Below are 18743 nucleotides of genomic sequence, written 5' to 3'. Positions count from 1 at the left end.
TAAAAGAGTTAGAAGGCTTTAGTTACTTAAGCAAACCTGGTATATTTGTGGCTGGCTGTTTATACTTATTTATGCCTTTGAAAATGTAAACACTCAAATAAAACAGACTTCATATCAGGTACTTTAGAGACATATAAAATGTATAATTAGGAAACATTTAATTAAGTACCTAATGTATCCTAGGTGCTGTATGATGTGTGTATAACATACAAAGACATGCTTTAAAAGATTTGGCTAGTGTTGATTAAAATAAATACTCCATACTTGGAAGGCTGCTAAGCAAATCTTCATTTCACTTCACATCAGTGATGAAATTATAACATTATTGTGAGGCATCAGGTGATTGGCTATTGGTACTGGCCTGTGGAACTGAACCAAAGTAAGTTTGTTATAATAAAATTGCTTTTCACTTTGATCTATCTTGCTTATCAATTAAAGAATAACAATAGTAACTTTAAAAACTCTCACACATTTGGCTTATAAGTATTTAATAGAATCTTCTTAAACAGGCTTCCTTACATCCCTGAAAATAAAGCTGTTTCTGCACTGTAAGTCCAGAGTCTAATTTATTGTGTGCCAATTCTCAGTTTGCTGCATCTTTGTTCTTTTTAATAAAATTTTAATTGAAATCTTTCTACCTTATCCATCTCAAATCTAAAGGCAGTGCTATTTGGTCTGCTGCCTAGTGGATGAGACAAATCTTGGGCTTCTACGTTCACTACGTGCCTAGTTTCTGATTCCTTTCCATTTATAAGCTACCACTTTAGTGCAGGCTTGCATCCCAGCTCACCTAGATTATGTAATAACTTTCCAATTTGTCTCTCTGCATTGTCTCTTTCTATCCAGTCCATTCTGCAGCATGCTGCCAAAGTGCATAGACTTCCTGTTGACTTGAAGATGAATGAAAACAAATGCTTGTTTAGCTTTCAAAATCCTAAAATCTCTGCCTTCATCCTGTCATTTTAGTCTCACTGGACCTTGTCTCTAGGATAAAAAATAATTTATTCAGCTTTCAAAATTCTACACAATCCTGGCAGCAAATGATTTTTTTCAGACTGACTGAACATTATTCCTCCTCCCAACACTCTATAATACAGCCAAATTGGTCCCTCTGTTCCTCACTCAAAACAGCCTATCTCTTGCCTTTCTGTCTTGGATCTCTCTCTCTCATGCCTGGAATGCACTCCCTCTCTGCTTCTGCCTCATAAATTTCCTCTTTTAAGATGCAGTAGGCAGTGTCTTCTGCATGAAACCCTTCCTAATGCCTTCATATACTAGTGCCCTTCCAAAAATTACCTGTAATTAACTATTTTGCATATACTTGGATTTATTAACTTTTATGCTGTATATATTTTATGCTAGCTCTCCCATTCGACTCTAAGCTTATTAAAGGCAAAGATTTTTTAGTTATTTATACTTGTATCCCCATTGTCAGCATGGTGTTGTCTTCTTTGCTTTTGTTCTCCTCCTAAAGTCATCAATCAAGAGCGAAAAGTGACTTGAAAAGCTTTCTTTACACACCGAAATATGATCAAAATAATTAGTACAAGAAATACAATAAAAGATACAGATCTAAGTAGGGACTGGCTAATGCCATCTAAAATAATGAGTAGGCCAAAAAGGAAATCAGAAATGATTAGTAACAGTGACAGAATGACAATGAGAAATGACACACCAAAAATTTTTGGAATGCAGCCAAGGCAATCCTCATAGAAAAAATTGTATCTTTGAGAAAATGCATTAATTAAGTGGAAAATGAAGATAAGAGAACTAAGCAGGTAATTTAAAACTTGATAATTAACTGGTAAACTAAAAATAAACACAAAGGATGAAATCTTAAAAATTAGAGAAGAAATTGATAAAATTGAAAATAAAAGACTATTAAAGTTGATTAAAAAACCCTCTTAACTATAAACATGTTCTTTGAGAAGACTAGATAAACCATTAGCTAATCAGATTAAAAAAAGAAACAGAAAGGAAAGTCAAATGACCAAAATAAGAAATGAATGAGGTAAGATTTAAGGCATTAGAAAAGAAATAAAATGATCACAACCTAACACATACAATTATAATGTAGCAAAATTATAATGTATAATTTGAATGTAGCAAAAAATTCAAAATAAATGGAGGATTATCTACAAAAATATGAAATACCTATTTAAGAACATGGAACACAAGTTATAAACAAATATTTCAGAAAATTAAATTGAATTAAATGTAAAGAAGCTATTCTAAAATTCTTTACCCTGATCCAGTGGGTTTACAGGTGAATTCTATCAAATGTTTAAAGAAGTCGTCAACCACTAATGTACAATGTACAATGTACAACCACTAATGTGGAGTTGTGAATTGATTGAGCCATTTTGGAGAGATTATGTCCAAAGAACTTTAAAAGTGAGCATATGTTCTTTGACCCACCACTACCACTAGTAGGTATGTGTCCCAAAGAGATTTTTAAAAATAGGAAAGGACTTGTTTGTGCATTTGTGATGGCAAAGAATTGGAAACAGAGGGGATGCCCATCACATGGGGAATGACTGAACAAATTGTGATATATGGTTGTAATGGAATGTTACTATGCTATAAGAAATGATGTACAGGATTATTTAAGAAAAACTTGGAAAGACCTACATGAACTGATAGAAAGTAAAGTGAGCAGAACCAGGAGGACATTGTATAAAATGTGATAGACATTTATAAATGACTTGACTATTCTTAGCAATACAAGATAATTCCAGAGACTGATGATGAAAAATAATATATATCTCCAGAAAAAGAACTGGTGGAGTCTGAATACAGTCTGAGACATATTAAATAATTTTCAGTTTATTTCTTCACTTCTCTTTTGTTTGTTCAAGCTCTCTTTCACAAAAGGATGAAAATGGAAAGATATTTTACATATGTAAACTCTATATCAGATTGCTTGTTATCTCAGTACAGGGGAGGGGAAGGAAAAGAGGATGAGAAATTTGGTTCAAACTTAAAGAAAGTGAAGGTTAAAATGCTTTTTTCATGTAATTGAGTTAAAAATAAAATACTTGTAAATTTAAAAAAAAAATAGTTCTAAGGTATTAAGGAACCATTAATACCATACTATGTAAATTATTCTCAAAAATAGAGAAAGGAAACACTACCACATTTCTTTTATGAGCTAAATATCTAAATAATATCTAAATATTCTTAAATAGAATATATTTATGTACATTATATAATATACATATACTACATTAAATATAATATCTACACTTAATCTTTAAATGAGAGAATTATCAATAGACTATTCTCATTAATGAATATTAAAAATTTAAAATAAAATCTTAGTTAAAAGACAACAGCCAGTATAGCCAAAATGTGTTCATTATGATTAAGTCATATTGATAACAGTAATTCAAAGATGGTTCAGTATCAAGAAAATAATTAACTTCATTATTTGAAAAACAAAATTTCTCAGAACACACAATTATATCAACTGATACAGAAAGAAATCCTTGATAAAGCACAAAACCCAGTTGTGACAAAAACACTATGAAGCAGAAGCACTGTTAAAAAAAATTTTTTTTTTAAATTACCTTCTATAATTTAAAACTTTACCTTACTATTAGTTACATGGGATAGTGTGGTAAGGATTAGGCAGTGGGGTTTAAGTGACTTGCCCAGAGTCACAGAATTAGGAAGCATCTGAAGACAAATTTGAAAGAAGATCTTCCACTTTGAGGCCTGGTTCTTGGTCCATTGAGCCACCTAGTTGCTCTGGGGTATTATTTTTAACAAAGTAACATTTATATCTAAAACAAAATACATTATATTTAATGGGAAAACATGAGGTTTCCCAGTTAATGCAGAAGTAAGGAAAGGATAGCCCCTTTCCTTAATTTAGCAGTTCTAGCAATGTTATTGATAAGACATGAAAGAAATTAAGGCCATAAACATAGGAAGAGACAAAATTGTTGTATTTGTCAACATGACAACTTACTTAGAAAGCTCCAAAGAATCATTAAAGAAACTAATTAGACAATAGTTTTTATAAAGTAGGATATAAAATAATTCCACACATATGCAAAAACCGTTTCTGCCTTGCAACAACAAAATTTAAGAGAAAATATTAGAAAAGGAAGTCACATTCAGAAGAACAACAAACTATGAATCACTATTTCAGGGTATACTAGAGACATGCATGCTTCAATTAGTGACTTAAATACAGTGATTTTTATTGTTTATGGTTAATCCATATAATAAATATTATGACATTGCCAAAACTTAATTATAGATCTACTGCTATCCCAAATTACCATGGAGATATTTTAGAGCTAAACAAATAGGTAATAAAATTAATTTGATGGAACAAAATGTCCATAAGATTTTAAAACTTTTATTATATCATAGACACTTTTTGTAATCTTCAGAATGTTTTTAAATGTACAAAATATTTTGTACATTTGTACATGTACAAAAAAAATAGGATTGCAAAGGGAGCCAACCATATTGAAATATAGTTATCAAAATAGTTTTTTTTTTTTTAAAGTTCATTTCAGACTCAAGGCCTTTGGTCTAGTATCTCAAGTAGAATAATGAAAAATAATTAGGAATGAAGGAGGAAACACTTTTAAACTTCAAATTATAACTTTAAAAGCAATAATCCTTAAAATTCAGAAGAGATTAATAAATATAATAGCAAATCAGTGGAACAGACTAGATAAGGAAGAATCAGAAATCAATCAAGTATTTATTAAGCAACTACCATGTGCCTATTATGAACTTGCATTTTAGTGGGGGAAACCACACAGTGTAATCATCCAATGTTTGTTAAACCTAAGAAAATAAATTACATTAGAAGAAATTCTTTATTTGATGAGAACTGTTAGAAATTTGACAGAAGGGGCAGCTGGGTAGCTCAGTGGACTGAGAGCCAGGCCTAGAAATGGGAGGTCCTACGTTCAAATCAGGCCTCAGACACTTCCCAGCTGTGTGACCCTGGGCAAGTCACTTGACCCCCATTGCCTAGCCTTTACCACTCTTCTGCCTTGGAGCCAATACACAGTATTGACTCCAAGACGGAAGGTAAGGGTTTGAAAAAAGAAAAAAGAAATTTGACAGAAATTGAGTTTTGATGAACATCTAATACCTTACACCTTAATAAGTTCAAAATTGGTACACAATCTGAATATTAAGAAATATTAGAAAAAAGTTGAAAGAGAACCAGATAGGTTCCTTTCTTATGTCTGGCAAATGGGAGAGTCATTAATCAAAAAAGAGATAATCATTATAAAAAAAATTGTTTTAATAGCATGAAATTTAAAATTTTCACAAGCAAATAAAGGCAGCTAAGATAGTAACTGAAGCTGATTATTTCGGGAAAATTCATATCTAAAACTTCCTATAGTGGTTTGGAACCGAGGAAGTATATGAAACTAACATAAATATCTTAGTCTGAGTCATTCCATAATGGATGAATAATCAAAGGATAGAAACAGATAAAAGAATAATTACAAACACAACTATTTTTTAAATTAATGATTGCTGCAAATCAATGACAATAGAAAATAAAATTAAAGTAACTGTTAGGTTTTTAACTTCATAACCATAACATTACACATTTGACAAGAGAAGAGAGGAAAGATAAAAACATTAATGCATTAAAAATACACGAAATATTTCCCAATTACAATTTAAGAAAAATTTTAATACTCATTTTTTAAAATGCTGAATTTCAAATTCTCTCCCTCTCCCATCCTGTAATATTTATTGGGAAAGGAAAGGGAGGATTGGAAAATGGGGGTAATGTGAGGTTTGTATGGGGTACTGAGGAGTTGAGGGGAGAGAGGGAATATTGCTGGGTGAAGCAAAGGAGAGAGATGCCCCCTGCTGTGAGGAAGCAGCAGGGAGCTGATAAGGACTGTTTGTCCTGGAATGACTGAACTAATTCTAATTCAGAATCTTAGCAGTAGACAGAAAGCAAACAAGAACAGTTCTAACCTTCAGAAGCCTGTGTCTTCGGGCTGAACAAAGTAGAGGCACACCACACCAGACTGGGTTGAACAAACTCCTCTCTCCTCTAACACCAGGAGGGAAGTCAAACCTGGCAGGCAGGAAGTACTAGTCACAAGACCCCACTGCCACTCCAATAACAAAATGCCTTATGGACTTAACCAAAAACACAGTCACAGAAACTTTGAAACTAATGAAAAAGCACCTCCAAGCCTTGGCACAGCTCAAAGAAGCAATCATAACAGCTCCAGCCTTAGGTATTCCAGACTACAACAAAGAATTCCATCTCTTTGTACATGAAGCAAGAGGCATAGCTTCTGGAGTGTTAGTCCAAACTTTAGGACCCAATTTTAGGCCAGTGGCACATTATAGTACATAGCTAGATATAATTGAGAAAGGAATGATTCTCTGTTTGAGAGCAATTGCATCCACAGCAACCATAATCCAAAAGTCATCTGATTTGGTATTAGGATCAAAACTTAATGTCTACTCTGTACACCAACTAGAATCCATATTGAAGAAATGTCATTTACAAGCTTTCACACAGCAAAGACTTTCTCAATATGAAATTGTGTTACTAAGCAATGAAAACATCACTTTAAAACATTGCTAACCATTGAATCGAGCATCCTTGATTCCAGATCTGCCATTGGAAGGGGAACCCATACATAATTGCCAAGAAACAATATCAGTAGTAGAAAGCCAAGAAATGATTTAAAAGACACTCCCCTGGAACAACCCGACATTGAAATGTATACTGATGGTTCGAGCATGATAGTTAATGGAGAAAGGTATACTGGAGCGGCAGTAGTAACACAAACAAAGACATTATGGTATGTGTCCTTACCAAAACACATTAGGGCTCAAGGGGCAGAGCTAGTTGCTTTATTAAATGTTCTGCAAATCGGTAAAGATAAACGGGTCAATATTTACACAAATTCCCAGTATGCATTTTCAGTAATTCATGCCATAGCAGAAATTTGGAAACATAGAGGATTTTTGACAAGTGCAGGCAGAGATTGCATATGCCAAAGTAATAATGCAACTTCTTGAGGTTGTACAACTTCCCAAGGAAGTGGCAATAACCCACTGTAGATCATACATAGGGGCTAATGATCATGTGTCCTTAGGAAACCATAGAGCTGACATTACAGCAAAATTTGGAGTTAGAGAAGGACCTTTACATGTATTGAATTTCTCAATAGCTGAACAGGATAATCTAACTAATGCCTATAATGAGCAGGAAATTCAATCATGGATAAAGAACTTAGGAGCAAAACAAAAAAGAGGAATATGGTTTTCACAACTAGGCAAGCCCATCCTGCCTAAAAATTTATTTTATCATGTGTGCAATGCAATACATGCACAAGGACACTGTGGAACCCAAGCTGTGATTGAGTCAGTGAGACGATTTTGGACTGCACCAGGAATATCCTCATATGCCATAAGAGTTTGTCAGAAATGTAAAATTTGTATGCAGTTCAATCAGGGAGTTTATAAGACCCAACTGCCACTCCCAGATGCCCCTTCCCCCACCAAATGTCAGTCTAGTTTCCACAATCCCTCTGAGAAGGCAAGCACTATGATATTGATTATACATCTGAGGTTATGAAAAACAGTTCCATATTAGCCATGTTGCAAGAGAAAATATATATAAAACATAAGAAAAATTAAGAAAATGAAAAAAAACATACTTCATTCTGTTTAATATCTATTCATTCAGAGTTCATCAGTTTCTTCTCTGGAAATTATTTTCCTCATGGGTCCTTTGGAATTGTCTTGGATCACTAGACTGATGGGAACAGCCATGTCTGTCATAGTTGATCATCATTACATCATTGCTGCTACTATGTACAATGTTTTGGTTCAGCTCACTTCCTAGGTTTTTCTGAAACTATTTGCTCATCATTTCTTATAGCCTAATATTATTCCCTTATAATCATATACTGCAATTTCTTCAACCATTCCCCAATTGATGGGCAACTCCTCAATTTCTAATTCTTTGCCACCACAAAAAAGCTGCTCTTAATATTTTTGACAAATAGGTCCTTTTTTCTTTTCATTGATAGCTTTGGTATTCAGACCTAGCAATGGTCTTGCTGGGTCAAAAGGTATAACCCTTTGGGGATAGTTCTCCAGATGCTACCTAGCATCCCCTACTTCTGATACTGTATATATTAATTCCTCAATGCCCCACAATTTTGTCATGCCTAGCACAGATCTTCTCTATGTACTCTTGGTCCAATCTGACTTATTTTCCTTTCTTTGTTCTGCATCATTTCTTGGTTCTGTACCATTTCTTTGTTTTCCAAAAGCACTTCTAGGACTGTGATGTTAGATTTCAATGTGGTAGCTTCCACTCCTTCTTTGAGAGTGAAAAAGTACTGTGGCAAAATATTTGCAGAACTTTTCCAATTTCCTCTCTTACTTGTGGTCTCCCATTTTCATCCTCATATACCTCATACCTTATAATGTGCCACATGCACTTCAATTCAGTAGCACTGTCCACCTTGATGTTCTAGGAACAAGACACTCCATTTCGTAACTATAGGAATTTTTTCTAGTTGTCCCTTCTGCCTGGAGTACTCTCCTAAATCATCTCTGTCTATTGCTTTCCATGACTTCCTTTAAGTCCCAATTAAAACACCATCTTCTCCAGGAAGCTTTACTCAGTCCTCTTAATTCTTAGAGCTTTCCCTTCCTTAACTATTTCTTGTTTATCCTGCATATAATGTATTTGCACATCTTTGCTTCTCCCATTAGATTGTGAGTTCCTTGAGCACCAGTATTGTCTTTGTCTCTTTTTGGCACAATGCCTGTCTCATAGTAGGTGCTTGATACATATTTATTGTCTGACTGAAGAGCTTAACTTGCATTTATTTCATTTAATTTCTTTTTATTCATTTAGTATAAAACTAATTCATCTTATATAATTCTTTAAGTAGTTTATGTAATTAGAATGTTAGAAAGGCTAGTCCCAGTTGTTAATTAACTCTGTATAAGAAGTGACAGATAAGGAGAAAGTTAGTTTAAGAGCTCTCATTATATGTTAAGTACACATCATTATTATCTCCTGATTTTAAATCAAGATAACAGAAACAATCATAGTTATAAAAGTAGGAATAGTGTTAGCTTCTCTAGAAATGCTTGTCAACAACAGGGTTCTTAGATTTTATGATTCAGAGAGATGACTGTTTACCTTTATGTCTCTTGTTATGCCTGAGGATATTAGTTATAAGATCAATAAATTGCTTGGACCTCAAACTAGACTTTATCAACTATTAGCTAACATACTTTGAGTATTTGGATTTTTTAAATCAATGATTTGTATTAACTGTCAAAAGCCTATAAAAACAACTGTGAACATCCATGAAATGTCTTTCATCACAGACTGGGTGTGATGGGATCACTGACTCTGTTTACCCATTAATAAAGTCAGTTTTTAACTCAGAATTATTGCCTTGAGGTTTCTTTGTTTCTTACACTGACAGAACAGAAGGAATGAATAAAATAAATGTGAAAGCATCTTTAAAAACTTTCCTGTGCTACATAAATATGTTATTATTACTAACAGTTTTCTCTTATTCCTCTCTACTGCCCCATCCTGAAAATCCATCAAAAAGCATAACATGTAAATAGGCATCTGTGGTAGGGCTATTGGTATAGTAGAACAAGATTTTCCATTTTGGCTCAGTAATAACAAAATTGCCAGCCTACACACTAACTCACTGATTCATCATTTTAATGTCATAGTTCTGAAGAGGCAGGTTGTGGTCTTTAAGCAAAATTTCCATTTCTGTAGTACTTTATTTGCTTGGTTTATCATGGCCTGAGCAAAAATGGGAGAGACAAATATATTTCTTTGTCAACATAAAACTAAAAGAAGTACAAGCCCACATATGCTTTTGCAGTACACATCTGCAAATTCATGTCCCCAAATTTTATCGAGTTCTCAGTTTAATTTTTAAAGTAGCAGGGAGCTGATATTTTATTTTGGGGAACATAAAAGCTCTTCTTTATGGGAAAACATGGTGCTGGGTTCCGAATTGAGAAAGAATGGTTTGCTTCAGAGAAGATGCCTATTTTTTGTCTAGAACAGTTTTAGGGATTAATACCTAATGTATAAAAATGTTCCAATTGAAAATCACTAAAGTAATCATAATTCACATTTATATAGTACTATTCTCAAAACAGCCTTATTAATGTAGATAGTTCGAGTATTATTGGCCCCATTTTTAAAACAATATTTTATTTGATCATTTCCAAGCATTATTCATTAGAGACAAAGATCATTTTCTTTTCCTTCCCCCCCCTTCTCGCATAGCCAACGCATGGTTCCACTGGGTATCACATGTGTTCTTGAATCGAACCAATTTCCATGTTGTTAGTATTTGCATTAGAGTGTTCATTTAGAGTCTCTCCTCAGACATGTCCCCTCCACCCCTATAGTCAAGCAGTTGCTTTTCCTTGGTGTTTTTACTCCCACAGTTTGTCCTCTGCTTGTGGATAGTGTTTTTCTCCTAGATCCCTGCAGATTGTTCAGGGACATTGCAGTGCCACTAATGGAGAAATCTATTACGTTCGATTGTACCACAATGTATCAGTCTCTGTGTACAATGTTCTCCTGGTTCTGCTTCTCTCGCTCTGCATCACTTCCTGGAGGTTGTTCCAGTCTCCGTGGAATTCCTCCACTTTATTATTCCTTTTTGCACAATAGTATTCCATCACCAACATATACCACAATTTGTTCAGCCATTCGCCAATTGAAGGGCATTCCCTCATTTAGCAATTTTTGGCCACCAAAAAGAGCGCAGCTATGAATATTCTTGTATATGTCTTTTTCCTTATTATCTCTTTGGGGTAGAAACCCAGCAGTGCTATGGCTGGATCAACGGGCAGACAGTCTTTTATCACCCTTTGGGTATAATTCCAAATTGTCCTATAGAATGTTTGGATCAATTCACAACTCCACCAGCAATGAATTAATGTCCCTACTTTGCCACATCCCCTCCAGCATTCACTGCTTTCCTCTGCTGTCATGTTAGTCAATCTGCTAGGTGTGAGGTGATACCTCAGTGTTGTTTTTATTTGCATCTCTCTGATTATAAGAGATGTAGAACACTTTTTCATGTGCTTATTAATGGTTTTGATTTCTTTATCTGAAAACTGCCTATTCATGTTCCTTGCCCATTTATCAATTGGAGAATGGCTTGATTTTTTGTACAATTGATTTAGCTCTTTGTAAATTTGAGTAATTAAACCTTTGTCAGAGGTTTTTATGAAGATTGTTTCCCAGTTTGTTGCTTCCCTTCTGATTTTAGTTATATTGGTTTTGTTTGTACAAAAACTTTTTAATTTGATGTAGTCGAAATTATTTATTTTACATTTTGTGACTCTTTCTATGTCTTGCTTGGTTTTAAAGTCTTTCCCTTCCCAAAGGTCTGACATGTATACTATTCTGTGTTTGCCTAATTTACTTATAGTTTCCTTCTTTATGTTCAAGTCATTCACCCATTTTGAATTTATCTTGGTGTAGGGTGTGAGGTGTTGATCCAAACCTAATCCCTCCCACACTGTCTTCCAATTTTCCCAGCAGTTTTTATTGAATAATGGATTTTTGTCCCAAAAGCTGGGATCTTTGGGTTTATCATATACTGTCTTGCTGAGGTTACTTGCCCCAAGTCTATTCCATTGATCCTTCTTTCTGTCTTTTAGCCAGTACCAAATTGTTTTGATGACTGCTGCTTTGTAATATAATTTGAGATCTGGGACTGCAAGGTCCCCTTCCTTTGTATTTTTTTTCATTATTTCCCTGGATATCCTTGATTCTTTGTTCTTCCAAATGAACTTTGTTATGTTTTTTTCTAAATAAGAAAAGAAATTTTTTGGAAGTTCAATGGGTATGTCACTAAATAGATAAATAAGTTTGGGTAGGATGTTCATTTTTATTATATTGGCTTGTCCTACCTATGAGCAGTTAATGTTTTTCCAATTGCTCATCTAGTTTTAGTTGTGTGGAGAGTGTTTTGTAGTTGTGTTCATATAGTTCCTGTGTTTGTCTTGGGAGATAGATTCCTAGGTATTTTATTTTGTCTAAGGTGTTTTTGAATGGGATTTCTCTTTCTATTTTTTGCTGCTGAGCTGTGTTGGAAATATGTAGAAATGCTGATGACTTATGTGGGTTTATTTTGTATCCTGCAACTTTGCTAAAGTTGTTGATTATTTCAATTAGCTTTTTGGTTTAATATCTAGGATTCTTTAAGTAGACCATCATGTCATCTTCAAAGAGTGATAACTTGGTCTCCTCCTTGCCTATTTTGATGCCTTCAATTTCTTTTTCTTCTCTAATTGCTACTGCTAGTGTTTCTAGTACAATGTCAAATAGTAGAGGTGATAATGGGCATCCTCGATTCACTCCTGATCTTATTGGGAATGCATCTAGTTTATCCCCATTGCAGATGATATTAGCTGATGGTTTTAGATATATACTGTTTATTATTTTTAGGAACGACCCTTCTATTCCTATGCTTTCTAGTGTTTTTAATAGGAATGGATGTTGTATTTCATCAAAGGCTTTTTCTGCATCTATTGAAATAATCATGTGATTTTTGTTGGTTTCCTTGTTGATATGGTCAATTATGTGGATGGTTTTCCTAATATTGAACCAGCCCTGCATCCCTGGTATAAATCCTACTTGATCATGGTGGATGACCCTTCTGATCACTTGCTGGAGTCTTTTTGCTAGTATCCTATTTGAGATTTTTGCATCTATATTCATTAGGGAGATTGGTCTATAATTTTCTTTCTCTGTTTTTGACCTGCCTGGTTTTGGAATCAGTACCATGTTTGTGTCATAAAAGGAGTTTGGTAGAACTCCCTCTTTGCTTATTATGTCAAATAGTTTGTGTAGTATTGGGATTAACTGTTCTCTGAATGTTTGATAGAATTTACTTGTGAATCCGTCGGGCCCTGGGGATTTTTTCTTAGGGAGTTCCTTGATGGCCTGTTGGATTTCATTTTATGATATGGGATTATTTAAGAATTCTATTTCTTCTTCTGTTAGTCTAGGCAGTTTGTATTTTTGTATGTATTCATCCATATCACCTAAATTGGTGTATTTATTGCCATATAATTGGGCAAAGAAATTTTTAATGATTGCCTTAATTTCCTCTTCATCGGAGGTGATGTCCCCCTTTTCATCTTTGATGCTGTTAATTTGCTTTTCTTCCTTCCTTTTTTTAATTAGATTGACCAGTACTTTGTCTATTTTGTTTGTTTTTTCAAAGTACCAGCTTCTAGTCTTATTTATTAAATCAATACTTCTATCACTTTCTATTTTATTAATTTCTCCCTTAATTTTTAGGATCTTTAGTTTGGTTTTCTTCTGGGGGGTTTTAATTTGTTCGCTTTTGAGTTTTTTTATTTGCATTTCCAATTTATTGATCTCTGATTTCCCTAGTTTATTAATATATGCACTCAGGGATATGAATTTACCTCTGAGTACTGCTTTGGCTGCATCCCAAAAGGTTTGAAAGGATGTCTTGCCATTGTCATTTTCCTTGATGAAATTGTTAATTGTTTCTATGATTTTTTCTCTAACTAAATGAATTTGGAGTATCATATTTTTAATTTCCAATTAATTTTTGATTTGGTTTTTCATGTACCGTTACTGATCATTATTTTTATTTCCTTGTGATCTGAAAAAGGCTGCATTTATTATTTTTGCTTTTTCTTCATTTGTATGCCATGTTTCTGTGACCTAGTGTATAGTCCATCTTTGTGCATATGTCATGTGGTGCTGAAAAGGTGTATTCCTTTTTGTCCCTATTTATTTTTCTCCATATGTGTATTAACTCTAATTTTTCTAAGATTTCATTCACTTCTTTTATCTCTTTCTTATTTATTTTTTGATTTGATTTATCTAAATTTGATAGTGGTTGGTTCAGATCTCCCACTAATATGGTTTTACTGTCTATTTCTTCCTTCAATTCTCCTAGTTTCTCCATTAGAAATTTGGGTGCTATATTATTTGGTGCATACATGTTGATTAGTGATATTTCCTCATTATCTAAAGTCCCTTTTAACAAAATATAATTACCTTCCCTATCCCTTTTGATCAGGTCTTTTTTTGCTTTGGCTTTATCAGATATCATGATTACAACTCCTGCCTTCTTTCTATCAGTTGAGGCCCAGAAGTTCTTACTCCATCCTTTAATTCTGACCTTGTGGGTATCTACCCACCTCATGTGTGTTTCTTGAAGACAACATATGGTAGGGTTTTGGATTCTAATCCACTCTGCTATTCGTCTATGTTTTATGGGTGAGTTCATCCCATTCACGTTCAAAGTTATGACTGTCAGTTGTGGACTCCCTGGCATTTTGATATCCTTCCCTAATTCTAACCTTTCCTCTTTGGCTCTAACCTTTTAATCCAGTGATTTACTTTAAATCAGTCCCCCTTGTCCCCTCCCTTGATATGTTTCCCTTTCTAGCCCCTCCCTTTTTGTTCCTCCCCTCCCCCCTCTCCTTCCCTCCCTTTTTGTGTTCCCTCCCCCACTACCCCCCTTGGTTTTCCCTTCTCCCTTCCCTTGTTGGGTAAGATAGAATTCAAGATCCCAATGGATCTGGATGCTCTTCTCTTTCAGAGTTGATTTCCCTGAGAGTAAGGTTTAAGTAAAAATTCTCTTCCTCTCCTTCTTATAGGAGTTTTCTTCCCCTCCCCTTCCTGTGTGAATCTTTGTGTGAGAGAGATTATTCTATTTGGTTTTTCTTTCCCCCCTATATTCACATTACATTTTCCCCACATGTTAGTATACCTAGATTGATATAAATGTAGTCCTTATAGAGGAGAGTTTGAGAAAAAGAAGAAGATAACGTTTTTCTCCTTTTCCCTTTCCTTCATATTTACCTTTTCAGGTATTCCATGCTTTTTGTTTTTTGATATCGGACTTTCCACAGAGCTCTGGTCTTTTCTTTGCAAAAACTTGGAAATCTTCTATTTTGTTGAATGGCCATACTTTCCCTTGGAAGTACATAGTCAGTTTTGATGGATAGCTGATTCTTGGTTGAAGACCCAGCTCTCTTGCCTTTCTGAAAATCATGTTCCATGCCTTATGATCATTCAGAGTGGAACTTGCAAGGTCTTTTGTGACCCTGATTAGCATTACTTTATATCTAAATTGTCTTTTTCTGGCTTCTTGTAAGATTTTTTTCTTTTGTTTGAGAGTTTTGGAATTTGGCAATTACATTCCTGGGAGTTGTCTTTTGGGCATTTAGTGTATAGGGTGTTCTGTGAGCTCTTTCAATGCCTGTATTGCCCCCTTGTTCTAGAGTCTCTGGGCAATTTTCTTTGATTATATCTTATATTACGATGTCGAGTTTGCTGTTTATTTCTGGCTTTTCTGGTAGTCCAATTATTCTCAAATTGTCTCTTCTTCCTCTATTTTCCAAGTCTATCACCCTGTCAGTGAGATATTTTATGTTCTCTTCTAATTTCTTGTTTTTTTGGCTTTGTTTTTATTAATTTTTGCTCTTTTGCAAGATCATTGTCTTCCAGTTGCCTGATCCTGACCTTTAAAGCCTGGTTTTCCTTTTTCAGTTTGGTCAGACAGGTTTTGTAGTTGCATGAATTCCTTTTACATTATTTCCCACTTTTCCTGCCAGAAGGCTTCCATCTTTTTGATCATTTCCAATTCAAATTCTTCACGACTTTGTGGAGAGTTTCCATTTCCTTTGGAAGGTTTTGGGGCATTTGCTTGTGTTTCCTCTCCTATCTCCTCTGTATTTTGTATTTTTGCTCCATAAAATGTGTCCAAAGTAGCCCCCTTCTTCTTGTTTTTCTTGGTGTTTTGAGGCTTTTGTATTTCTGTACTGTTTTCCATCTCTATCTGAGTGAGGAGGACTAGCTCTTCTTTTATCTGTCTGATGTTCAGAGGCTTTAGCCCCAGGCAAATTGTCCATTCTCTGCAGCTGTTCTGTCTTCCTGGGGAAGCCCTGGGTTTTTCAGGTGATATTGCTCTCAGTTCCCTCCTGATGCTTCTTCCCTGCCTTACTTACACGCTCTGAGTCTGGCTCAGCACTGTCTGCAAGGTATTTAAGTGCCTTTGCCGGCCCTAAGTTTACTGTTGTTTCAGAAGAGCCTGCACTCTGAGGGGGGGAGGGGCCATGGCTTCCCGGAGCTCCGAGGGCTCCTGATAGGATTAAGTTCAGCTGGGATGGACTGAGTATGCCCTGATGCAGGGACTTTCCATGAGACTCAGATGGAAGGATCCAGCCATGGGGCTACAGGCTCCCCCCGTCCCTCTCTGTTTCCCTGCCGTCTGTGCTGGGTGCCCCTGTGACTGGCTCAGGTTGTTTTCAAGATGCGGCCTTCATAATAGCTGGCCCTGAGGTCCTTTTGCTGGCCCTGAGGTTTCTGGTGCTGCCTTGGGCTCAGTGCTCTGGGTTAGGGGGAGATGGGTCCTGGGACCTTCCTTCTGCCTATCCCTTAGATATGAATGATCTAGGGTTCTGGCTTTTGGGGGGCCGTACCTTTTGATCCAGGTCCAGGAGGAGGGTTCCCATTGTTCATTTTGAATTTCGATGCCCTAGGAGCATGCAGTTTGTGATTTGTAAGGAAGGGTTTTCGGAGATCTGAACTTTAGCTCTGTCTAAGCTGCCATCTTGACCAGAAGTCCTGGCCCCATTTTAAAGGTTAGAAGAAGCCCAACCAAGAAACTGAATTTAGGAAAACATGAAGTTCTAGTCATATGTCTCATTGACCATTGGAATTGGTAGCAGAGGTGGTAGTAGTAGCCACAGGAACTGGATGGTGACCCAGCAGCAATGTGGAGGCAAGTATGTCCAGGATGATGCAGTGCCTGGAGAGATGCTTTAGCAGATACAGTAGGCTGATCCTGTTTCATACCCAGCATGGAGCCAGGGCACCCTACCATCCTTTCTCTTCCTTAGCACCTTGTAGAGGTTAACAATGATTTTTACAAGGATCTCCCCATTAGGAATGTCAGATTCAGTATTTGAATTTATATTTCCCAGCTCTTATTATTGTTTCATGCCCCCTGTCCTCATTCTGGGATATTCTGGACTTTTTGTGACCCCATTTGTGGTTTTCTTGCCAAAGATAGCCAAGTAGTTTGCCAGTTCCTTCTCTATTCCAGCTATTACACGGGTGCTTCTTCTGCAACCCCCCCCATTCTTTCAAAGATTAAATATTGTGCAAAATCTGAAGAACAATTTATGCGATGTTTACAATTAATGTAAAGGGAAAGAACACTCTCTCAATCCTTCAGACTAAATGCTGTGAAATGGTAATGACCAAGCATGTTATTGAATAAGTGAAATTAAGATCTCTAGTAATATGCCAGGAAATGTTTAACCACTGCCCCCTGAGGTGGTCAGGGGAAGTGAATGCAAGACACACAAGTTTAATCTGCATTATTAAGAGTTTCTCTATCACTTTTTTTCTTTTTTTGGAAAAATTTTATTTAATTAATTAATTTAGAATTTTTTTCTATGGTTACACGATTCATGTTCATTCCTTCCCTTTTTCCCACCCCCTTCCCATATCCAATGCACAATTCTACTAGGTTTTACATGTGTTATTGATCAAGACCTTTTTTCATATTATTGATAATAATTGCACTAGGGTGATTGGTTTCTCTATCACTTCCTAATTAGACAGCCAACAAAAAGAAAGATCAAGTCCTGATTTGTAGCATTTGCTGATTTCCAAGATGTAAATACTCACCCTGGAAGTTTAACAGTTGTTTCTAGCAAGCTGGTTGAAGATGTATTTAGGATGCCTTTGTTAATGAAAATAATAACAATAATTAAAAATAATAACTAATAATGATATAATATCTACTATGTATCAGGCACTATGCCAAATGTTTTACAAATATTAACTCTTTTCATCAGCATAACCACTTTGTGAAGTAGGTCCTCTGATTACTTTCATTTTTACAGTTGAGGAAACTGGGGCCAACAGGAGTTAACTTGCTCAAAGTCAGAGCTAGTAAGCATCTGAGACTGAGAACTCTGTATGTGGAATATTGCACATATATCAGATTGGGTTATATGTTGGTTAGTTTTGCTGAACTGATTTTTCAGAAGTTTTTATTTTATCCTGTTACAAGGAATGACTTGCATAGGGGAGGGAAAGAAAGGGATATTTTTGGAAATAAAACAGATATAAAAATAAAAGATTTCAATAAAAATTAAAATTGGCCAAAAAAGACTAACTATTTGTTGGAGCAGAATGACAATAGTAAATTGGCATCTTTGTCATCTGTTTTCATTTCTGATTGAAACTTTTGACTTTTTTTTTTTAACCTGAAGAAGTAAAATTTTAGAGGAGACAGCCTAGTACAGTAAAATAGGCATTGTCCCAAGTCAGAAAGACTTGGGTTGAAATTCTGATTCAGGTACTTACTAGCTGTGTATGACCATGGATGGATGGCTTCATTTTTCTAAATTTCAGCTTTCTCACCTGTAAAATGAGGCTAATGATGCCTGTAGAACGAACCACATTGGTGTATATCACTCCATCTGGAATCACTACCGAATGAACCATTCACAGTCATCAGTTATGCTTCCTGATGGCAGCTGTGTATTTTACTCAGAGAAACCAAAGCCCAGAAAGATATAGAGATGGAGTTTACACAGCTAGTATGTGGCAGGGATCAGACTCTTTAAAATGAGTGTGTGTGGGTCAGCTAGTTGATTCAGGGGTTAGAGATCCAGGTCTAGAGACAGGAGTT

At 35.4% G+C, this 18743-nt stretch overlaps 1 protein-coding gene across 2 annotated transcripts in view; it reads left to right on the top strand.

Annotated features, from left to right (window-relative positions):
* The window catches only part of DECR1 (2,4-dienoyl-CoA reductase 1), an 80271-nt gene that overhangs the window by 14064 nt on the left and 47464 nt on the right, over window positions 1-18743 (top strand). The gene's annotated exons all lie outside the window — the stretch shown is intronic.

This window comes from Monodelphis domestica, chromosome 3 (assembly GCF_027887165.1).
Source record: "Monodelphis domestica isolate mMonDom1 chromosome 3, mMonDom1.pri, whole genome shotgun sequence".
In the NCBI taxonomy this organism is placed as follows: domain Eukaryota; kingdom Metazoa; phylum Chordata; class Mammalia; order Didelphimorphia; family Didelphidae; genus Monodelphis; species Monodelphis domestica.
Note: the sequence above shows the minus strand (reverse complement) of the source record. Positions and strands in the feature narration are given on the sequence as shown.